The sequence below is a fragment of the Electrophorus electricus genome, unplaced genomic scaffold (assembly GCF_041902795.1).
Source record: "Electrophorus electricus isolate QZ-2024a unplaced genomic scaffold, ASM4190279v1 Scaffold146, whole genome shotgun sequence".
In the NCBI taxonomy this organism is placed as follows: Eukaryota; Metazoa; Chordata; class Actinopteri; order Gymnotiformes; family Gymnotidae; genus Electrophorus; species Electrophorus electricus.
In genome coordinates, this window is record NW_027658427.1 from 25,001 (window position 1) to 35,000 (window position 10,000).

General features: G+C 56.5%; 2 non-coding genes across 2 annotated transcripts; both read right to left on the bottom strand.

The window, feature by feature from the left end:
• Positions 1-200: 200 nt before the first annotated feature.
• Positions 201-354, bottom strand: LOC145654707 (5.8S ribosomal RNA). Its single transcript, XR_014120913.1, has one exon. It is a non-coding gene; the product is annotated as a 5.8S ribosomal RNA (ribosomal RNA).
• An 882-nt stretch (positions 355-1,236) lies between these two features.
• On the bottom strand, positions 1,237-3,075 carry LOC145654701 (18S ribosomal RNA). The gene has a single exon (XR_014120907.1). It is a non-coding gene; the product is annotated as an 18S ribosomal RNA (ribosomal RNA).
• Positions 3,076-10,000: the final 6,925 nt, after the last annotated feature.

The following is a 10,000-nucleotide window of genomic DNA, read 5'->3' on the forward strand; positions in this document are numbered from 1 at the left end:
AACGAACCGAAGCGGGGGAGGAGAAGCTTGTGCACGGAGAACGGGCACTCAACCGCAGCGAACCCACCGACCGGATCTCACCGAGACAGCGACCGGGAACCGTCTGCTTTTAGGAAGACGGAGGCCAGGGGGCACCCCCCCACCTACGAACCTCCAACCGCGGTCCCGCCTGAGAAGGCAGGTCCGACAGATAGGAATAGCGACCCTCAGACAGGCGTAGCCCCGGGATGGACCCGGGGCCGCAATGTGCGTTCGAAATGTCGATGATCAATGTGTCCTGCAATTCACATTAGTTCTCGCAGCTGGCTGCGTTCTTCATCGACGCACGAGCCAAGTGATCCACCGCTAAGAGTTGTACTCTTTTATTTCAGGCTCAGTTTAGGTCTTTCACCACGACTACAAAGACAGGTTTAAAAGGTTTCACCAACCGGTCAGGCGCCCCCGTCTGCGAGTGTTGAAACGGGCGCGGGGTTGCGCTTTGCCCACACGCCCCACGTGGCAGACGAGTCAGTCTTTGAACCGCGGCCCTCCGCGCCCGCCCCGTCCGACCCCTCGAAAGGGGTGGAACTCACGTAGCGTGGGCCAAGCCCTAGGTACCTGCCGGGGGTCCCCCTGAGACTCCTTTCTGAGAGAGAGAAGCAGGGGAACCGGCTGCGCCACCCACCACCACCACGCCCCAGGACGCCGGTGGGCGGACGAACACAGGAAGGGCCATGGCCTGCCCCACGAGGAGCAGCGCTCGCAACCCCCCCCGGAAAGTCCGCTCGTCAGCGAGCAAGGGGACGGGGATGAATGACAAGGACAACAAAATAGGAAAACCCCTCGCGGTGGACGGAGGCAGCGGCCGTGCGAGCGAGAGGGAGGGCGCGGGACGGACCCGTACGACCCGCTCGACTCGCAGGCGCTTCTCCTGCCGGCAAGGTGAGGGGAAACCGGCCTTCGCCCGACGAGCGGGGACGCCGAGTTTTTTGAACGACGCGTCTCTCGCGCTGGAACCCAGAGAATACCGGGGCCTGCGGGGGGGGGGTGCTGAAGGACGACGCGGAGGAAGAGGCGGAGGACGAGGAAGGGGTGGGAGGGACTAGGCTCCTCCTTTATGCCTTCTGTCCAGCCTGACCTGCAAGCGACCACGTGTAACAGCAACCCCGAAGACCCTTTCGACCCTGGGCCCCGACGCGGGGGGACGGCGAAGTCGAGGGGGTCGGGAGAGGAGGCACGCCGGACAGCGTTACCCGTTAATGATCCTTTCGCAGGTTCACCTACGAAAACCTTGTTACGACTTTTACTTCCTCTAGATAGTCAAGTTTGATCGACTTCTCGGCGCTCCGCCAAGGCCCGCGAGGAGCCCCGGCGGGGCCGATCCGAGGACCTCACTAAACCATCCGATCGGTAGTAGCGACGGGCGGTGTGTACAAAGGGCAGGGACTTAATCAACGCGAGCTTATGACCCGCGCTTACTGGGAATTCCTCGTTCATGGGGAATAATTGCAATCCCCAGTCCCCATCACGAATGGGGTTCAGCGGATTACCCGCACCTCTCGGTGTAGGGTAGGCACACGCTGATCCAACCATTGTGGCGCGCGTGCAGCCCCGGACATCTAAGGGCATCACAGACCTGTTATTGCTCCATCTCGCGTGGCTGAACGCCACTTGTCCCTCTAAGAAGTTTGACGCCGACCGCGGAGGGCCGCGTAACTATTTAGCATGCCGGAGTCTCGTTCGTTATCGGAATTAACCAGACAAATCGCTCCACCAACTAAGAACGGCCATGCACCACCACCCACAGAATCGAGAAAGAGCTATCAATCTGTCAATCCTTTCCGTGTCCGGGCCGGGTGAGGTTTCCCGTGTTGAGTCAAATTAAGCCGCAGGCTCCACTCCTGGTGGTGCCCTTCCGTCAATTCCTTTAAGTTTCAGCTTTGCAACCATACTCCCCCCGGAACCCACAGACTCGTGGTTTCCCTCACGCTGCCCGGCGGGTCATGGGAATAACGCCGCCGGATCGCGGGTCGGCATAGTTTACGGTCGGAACTACGACGGTATCTGATCGTCTTCGAACCTCCGACTTTCGTTCTTGATTAATGAAAACATTCTTGGCAAATGCTTTCGCTTTCGTCCGTCTTGCGCCGGTCCAAGAATTTCACCTCTAGCGGCGCAATACGAATGCCCCCGGCCGTCCCTCTTAATCATGGCCCTGGTTCAGGAAACCCACAAAATAGAACCGGAGTCCTATTCCATTATTCCTAGCTCAGGTATTCAGGCGAGAAGCGGGCCCGCTTTGAACACTCTAATTTTTTCAAAGTAAACGCTCCGAGCCCCGTCCGGACACCCAGCCAAGGGCATCCGGGGGGCACCGGGAGACAGGGTCTGAGACAGGCGGTGGCACGCCTCGCGGCGGACCGCCAGCCCACTCCCGACATCCAACTACGAGCTTTTTAACTGCAGCAACTTTAATATACGCTATTGGAGCTGGAATTACCGCGGCTGCTGGCACCAGACTTGCCCTCCAATGGGTCCTCACCCATGGGTTTAGGATACGCTCATTCCGATTACAGGGCCTCGAAAGAGACCTGTATCGTTATTTTTCGTCACTACCTCCCCGTGTCGGGAATGGGTAATTTGCGCGCCTGCTGCCTTCCTTGGATGTGGTAGCCGTTTCTCAGGCTCCCTCTCCGGAATCGAACCCTGATTCCCCGTTACCCGTGGTCACCATGGTAGCCGACTATGGTACCATCGAAAGTTGATAGGGCAGACATTCGAATGAGACGTCGCCGCCGCGGAGGGCGCGCGATCGGCCCGAGGTTATCTAGAGTCACCAAAGCGGCCGGGGGGCCCGAGCCCCCCGGATGGGTTTTGGGTCTGATAAATGCACGCATCCCCCGAAGGGTCAGCGCTCGTTTGCATGTATTAGCTCTAGAATTACCACAGTTATCCGAGTAACGTGTGGAGCGATCAAAGGAACCATAACTGATTTAATGAGCCATTCGCAGTTTCACTGTACCGGCCGTGTGCACTTAGACCTGCATGGCTTAATCTTTGAGACAAGCATATGTTACTGGCAGGATCAACCAGGTAGTTTGCACCGTGGTCTGGGATGAACCACGAGTGACATCCGCCTCCCCTTCCGGGGGCTAGGAAGCAGCGGGTTGTAAGTGCGTGCGCCGTCAGGTCCAGACGCCATACAGGGCTACCCAGGACAGCTTCCGCGGCCAGTGTAAACGTGCTCGCGCACCGCCCTCTGGCCTTCGGACGCCGACCTCTCACCTTGATGCAAAGCTGTCCCATCCGGTCATGCCCGCACCGTACCCCGTCCACCTCCTCCGGAGGTGCGGACGGCCGACTCCAGGTGCTTTCGGCGTTCCCTCTCTTCACGCCGTTTTGATTTTCGTGGGCCGCTGGTGGGGGGACAAGGGAAAGACCTCGTCGAATTCCCTCCCCCCTAGCCTCGCTCAACCTACGTTTCGTGATGTAACCAAGAAGAGTGATTCGTGGGCCCAGGTAGGTTTGAAGAGGAGGCCAACAAAGCAGGGCACTCCCTTCCTCCCAAACCACAGACACCAGTATAGGACAACTGAGTAGACAGACTGGCCGTCTGAGTCTCCCCCAGAGAGTTCTGGGATGGGTTACAAATAACCCCCACCCCCCATCAGAGGCTTGACCCGCTAGAACCAGGGAGGATCTGTCAAAACCGCTCTCCACATCAGAAGTTCTGGATCAGCCGGGGCTGGTCGGCAGACGTCCACCTAAGGCCGTGGCCTAACCCCGTGTGGGGGGATAGCGCTCGCACCCGTACACGTGGACACCCGCTCGTCAAATGGCTGGCTCCTCACTTACCGTAGGGGGAATGGTTTGCCTACCCCTGGCGGGTCTGGTACTCCACTCTACCAAACAAGGAAGCAACACACCAATAGACCCCTGCAACACCGGGCAGCTTTGGGCAGTGTCACTACACTCCTCCTTGTTCTTCACGTTCCTTCCGTAGTGATTTTTTTTTTTTTTTCGTGGCCATTGCCGTGCATGGCTTCCCCATCGCTTTGCATGCTCTCCATTGCCTCGTGCTGCTTCACCATTGGTCTCACCTGGAGACCGAAGCCGCTCTCCCAGTAACCCGATGGTACCTGGCCAGAAAACCCCGTGCCCGATTTCATCTAGGACAAGGGCCAAACCACAGACCGTGCCCGTCCAGGGTCAACCCCTGGTCGGACAGGCCTGGTGGGTCGATACCATGGATGTGGCAGGCCGACGAGAATCCACTGGTACATTTACAAACACGCCCACCCTGGTGGCATGGCTGTACGACCCATCGTCGAAGCACGCTGCGGCGGACTGAGCCATTGGATCCAGTTGCCTGGGCGTACACTCAGCCCAACAGACGCACTCGGGTCGGGGAGAGCAAAGCAGACTGTGTGCCTGGATGTGCCCACTTCCATAGGGGAATCGGCATGATGGTTCACTTAACCCGAGGAGGGCTCCCCTCGCGGGATAAGCACCCCCCTCGGGGGATGGGGGGGGGGGGGGGGCATCCAGAGCACACCACTTTCCGGTAGGGGACAGGCGTTTGATCATGTGTCCGAGGGAGAGCTCCCCTTGCCGGCCGAACACCCCTCGGACTCCCCTTGGGCTTCCAGAGAACGCCACTGGATGAATTTAGTGCTTGGACCCCATTGATTCTCTTTGCTCTCCCATATACCCGACGGGACCTATTTGCAAAACCCCGTGCCAACCAGACCTCCAGGAAGGGGGCTGGCGGCTAACCATGCCCAGCAGGGTGCACCCTGGTCGGACACTTTGGGAGGGTCGAGAGCCTGGAAGTGCCACCCGGGGGAGTAATTCTGATTTCCGTTTTAATGCACTCAGGGACAGCCCGAGGACCTCTGTAGTGCACCTGAGGCGGACTGAGCCGTCGGGTCCAGGGGTCTGGAGTTCGGAACCTCCAGGGTTCACCTGGCTGTTCTCTTAGCCCGGCAGGGTGCACCCTGGTCGGACACTTTGGGAGGGTCGAGAGCCTGGATGTGCCACCCCGACGAGTAATGAGTTTTCCCTTCGTATCTCTTCCGGACCAGGTCCGATTCGCACGAAACTCGCTGGGCATGGCCAGGAGCGCCCCCTGCTGCCCACGCCACCGTCCCCGCGCTTCTACTCCCGAGGGCCGAGGAGACAGCGAAGCGTGGGTCGGGTCGCCTGCTTCCAGGGTCTCCCTGGTACTCTCCAGTCTCCCGAGTCCATCGGGTCCGACCTCGTATTTTTAGCCCAGACGGGGAATGAGAAAGGGGCCCCCGACCGCCCGAGGGCGGGCGCTCGCTTCTCAGCCTAGGAACGTCCGATTCCCACGAAACTTTTACGCCAGACGTTCCTGGCAGCGAGCGCGTTCAAAGGTGACCCGCGCTGCTTCTCTCCTCCCAAGGGCCGAAGAGATATTCGTCTTCAAACCCGACCGGCCCTGTGTTTGCCGCCCCGGCGGTTTTAAAAAATCATAGCGTAAAAACGGTGGGTGCGCTTCGCCTGCCGCTTGGACAGCGTTAAACGGCAGCCCCGGCTCTTTCCAAAGGGCCCTCAACCGACTTTCTGCTCCCAAGGAGCCCAGAGATATGAAACCGAAAAATCAAAACCCCGTGCCAACCAGACCTCCAGGAAGGGGGCTGGCGGCTAACCATGCCCGGCAGGGTGCACCCTGGTCGGACGCTTTGGGAGGGTCGAGAGCCTGGATGTGCCACCCCGACGAGTAATGAGTTTTCCCTTCGTATCTCTTCCGGACCAGGTCCGATTCGCACGAAACTCGCTGGGCATGGCCAGGAGCGCCCCCTGCTGCCCACGCCACCGTCCCCGCGCTTCTACTCCCGAGGGCCGAGGAGACAGCGAAGCGTGGGTCGGGTCGCCTGCTTCCAGGGTCTCCCTGGTACTCTCCAGTCTCCCGAGTCCATCGGGTCCGACCTCGTATTTTTAGCCCAGACGGGGAATGAGAAAGGGGCCCCCGACCGCCCGAGGGCGGGCGCTCGCTTCTCAGCCTAGGAACGTCCGATTCCCACGAAACTTTTACGCCAGACGTTCCTGGCAGCGAGCGCGTTCAAAGGTGACCCGCGCTGCTTCTCTCCTCCCAAGGGCCGAAGAGATATTCGTCTTCAAACCCGACCGGCCCTGTGTTTGCCGCCCCGGCGGTTTTAAAAAATCATAGCGTAAAAACGGTGGGTGCGCTTCGCCTGCCGCTTGGACAGCGTTAAACGGCAGCCCCGGCTCTTTCCAAAGGGCCCTCAACCGACTTTCTGCTCCCAAGGAGCCCAGAGATATGAAACCGAAAAATCAAAACCCCGTGCCAACCAGACCTCCAGGAAGGGGGCTGGCGGCTAACCATGCCCGGCAGGGTGCACCCTGGTCGGACGCTTTGGGAGGGTCGAGAGCCTGGATGTGCCACCCCGACGAGTAATGAGTTTTCCCTTCGTATCTCTTCCGGACCAGGTCCGATTCGCACGAAACTCGCTGGGCATGGCCAGGAGCGCCCCCTGCTGCCCACGCCACCGTCCCCGCGCTTCTACTCCCGAGGGCCGAGGAGACAGCGAAGCGTGGGTCGGGTCGCCTGCTTCCAGGGTCTCCCTGGTACTCTCCAGTCTCCCGAGTCCATCGGGTCCGACCTCGTATTTTTAGCCCAGACGGGGAATGAGAAAGGGGCCCCCGACCGCCCGAGGGCGGGCGCTCGCTTCTCAGCCTAGGAACGTCCGATTCCCACGAAACTTTTACGCCAGACGTTCCTGGCAGCGAGCGCGTTCAAAGGTGACCCGCGCTGCTTCTCTCCTCCCAAGGGCCGAAGAGATATTCGTCTTCAAACCCGACCGGCCCTGTGTTTGCCGCCCCGGCGGTTTTAAAAAATCATAGCGTAAAAACGGTGGGTGCGCTTCGCCTGCCGCTTGGACAGCGTTAAACGGCAGCCCCGGCTCTTTCCAAAGGGCCCTCAACCGACTTTCTGCTCCCAAGGAGCCCAGAGATATGAAACCGATAAATCAAAACCCCGTGCCAACCAGACCTCCAGGAAGGGGGCTGGCGGCTAACCATGCCCGGCAGGGTGCACCCTGGTCGGACGCTTTGGGAGGGTCGAGAGCCTGGATGTGCCACCCCGACGAGTAATGAGTTTTCCCTTCGTATCTCTTCCGGACCAGGTCCGATTCGCACGAAACTCGCTGGGCATGGCCAGGAGCGCCCCCTGCTGCCCAGGCCTGGCTCTGGGCCTGGGCACACTTCATTCACTTTGTACCTTTAAATCATACTACTACTACTACTACTACCACCAGAATTCCAGGGCCAAGAGGTCACACAGTCATACACAGCAAAGTAGCTCTGGGCCTGGGCACACTTCAAGAAGTTTGTCCCTTTATATAAGCCTAGAAATAGACTTCCAGGCCCAAGAGTTCAAACACATTCATGCCCAGCAAAGTAGCTCTGGGCCTGGGCACACTTCAATCACTTTGTGCCTTTAAATCATACTACTACTACCAGACTTCCAGGCCCAAGAGGTCAAACACAGTCATGCCCAGCAAAGTAGCTCTGGGCCTGGGCACACTTCATTCACTTTGTGCCTTTAAATCATACTACTACTACCACCAGAATTCCAGGGCCAAGAGGTCACACAGTCATACACAGCAAAGTAGCTCTGGGCCTGGGCACACTTCAAGAAGTTTGACCCTTTATATAAGCCTAGAAATAGACTTCCAGAGCCAAGAGGTCAAACACAGTCATGCACAGCAAAGTAGCTCTGGGCCTGGGCACACTTCAAGCACTTTGTGCCTTTAAATCATACTACTACTACTACTACTACTACTACTACTACTACTACCAGACTTCCAGGCCCAAGAGTTCAAACACATTCATGCCCAGCAAAGTAGCTCTGGGCCTGGGCACACTTCATTCACTTTGTGCCTTTAAATCATACTACTACTACCACCAGACTTCCAGGGCCAAGAGGTCAACCACAGTCATGCACAGCAAAGTAGCTCTGGGCCTGGGCACACTTCAAGATGTTTGACCCTTTATATAAGCCTAGAAATAGACTTCCAGGCCCAAGAGTTCAAACACATTCATGCCCAGCAAAGTAGCTCTGGGCCTGGGCACACTTCAATCACTTTGTGCCTTTAAATCATACTACTACTACCACCAGACTTCCAGGCCCAAGAGGTCAAACACAGTCATGCCCAGCAAAGTAGCTCTGGGCCTGGGCACACTTCAATCACTTTGTGCCTTTAAATCATACTACTACTACCACCAGACTTCCAGGCCCTGGAGGTCACACCTTCATGCCTAGCAAGGTTGCTTTACACCTGCGCACACTTCAGACCGTTTCACTCTTTTAATCCTTCAAAGTACCACATTTCCAGACCCAAGAGGTCACAGAATCATGCCCAGCAAAGTAGCTCTGGGCCTGGGCACACTTCAATCACTTTGTGCCTTTAAATCATACTACTACTACCAGACTTCCAGGCCCCAGAGGTCAAACACAGTCATGCCCAGCAAAGTAGCTCTGGGCCTGGGCACACTTCAAGAAGTTTGACCCTTTATATAAGCCTAGAAATAGACTTCCAGAGCCAAGAGGTCAAACACAGTCATGCACAGCAAAGTAGCTCTGGGCCTGGGCACACTTCATTCACTTTGTACCTTTAAATCATACTACTACTACCAGACTTCCAGGCCCAAGAGTTCAAACACATTCATGCCCAGCAAAGTAGCTCTGGGCCTGGGCACACTTCAATCACTTTGTGTCTTTAAATCATACTACTACTACCAGACTTCCAGGCCCCAGAGGTCAAACACAGTCATGCCCAGCAAAGTAGCTCTGGGCCTGGGCACACTTCAAGAAGTTTGACCCTTTATATAAGCCTAGAAATAGACTTTCAGGCCCAAGAGGTCAAACACAGTCATGCCCAGCAAAGTAGCTGTGGGCCTGGGCACACTTCATTCACTTTGTACCTTTAAATCATACTACTACTACTACTACTACTACTACTACTACTACTACTACTACTACCAGACTTCCAGGCCCAAGAGGTCAAACACAGTCATGCCCAGCAAAGTAGCTCTGGGCCTGGGCACACTTCAAGAAGTTTGACCCTTTATATAAGCCTAGAAATAGACTTCCAGGCCCAAGAGTTCAAACACATTCATGCCCAGCAAAGTAGCTCTGGGCCTGGGCACACTTCAATCACTTTGTGCCTTTAAATCATACTACTACTACCAGACTTCCAGGCCCCAGAGGTCAAACACAGTCATGCCCAGCAAAGTAGCTCTGGGCCTGGGCACACTTCAAGAAGTTTGACCCTTTATATAAGCCTAGAAATAGACTTCCAGAGCCAAGAGGTCAAACACAGTCATGCCCAGCAAAGTAGCTCTGGGCCTGGGCACACTTCAATCACTTTGTGCCTTTAAATCATACTACTACTACCACCAGACTTCCAGGCCCAAGAGGTCAAACACAGTCATGCCCAGCAAAGTAGCTCTGGGCCTGGGCACACTTCAATCACTTTGTGCCTTTAAATCATACTACTACTACCACCAGACTTCCAGGCCCTGGAGGTCACACCTTCATGCCTAGCAAGGTTGCTTTACACCTGCGCACACTTCAGACCGTTTCACTCTTTTAATCCTTCAAAGTACCACATTTCCAGACCCAAGAGGTCACAGAATCATGCCCAGCAAAGTAGCTCTGGGCCTGGGCACACTTCAATCACTTTGTGCCTTTAAATCATACTACTACTACCAGACTTCCAGGCCCCAGAGGTCAAACACAGTCATGCCCAGCAAAGTAGCTCTGGGCCTGGGCACACTTCAAGAAGTTTGACCCTTTATATAAGCCTAGAAATAGACTTCCAGAGCCAAGAGGTCAAACACAGTCATGCACAGCAAAGTAGCTCTGGGCCTGGGCACACTTCATTCACTTTGTACCTTTAAATCATACTACTACTACCAGACTTCCAGGCCCAAGAGTTCAAACACATTCATGCCCAGCAAAGTAGCTCTGGGC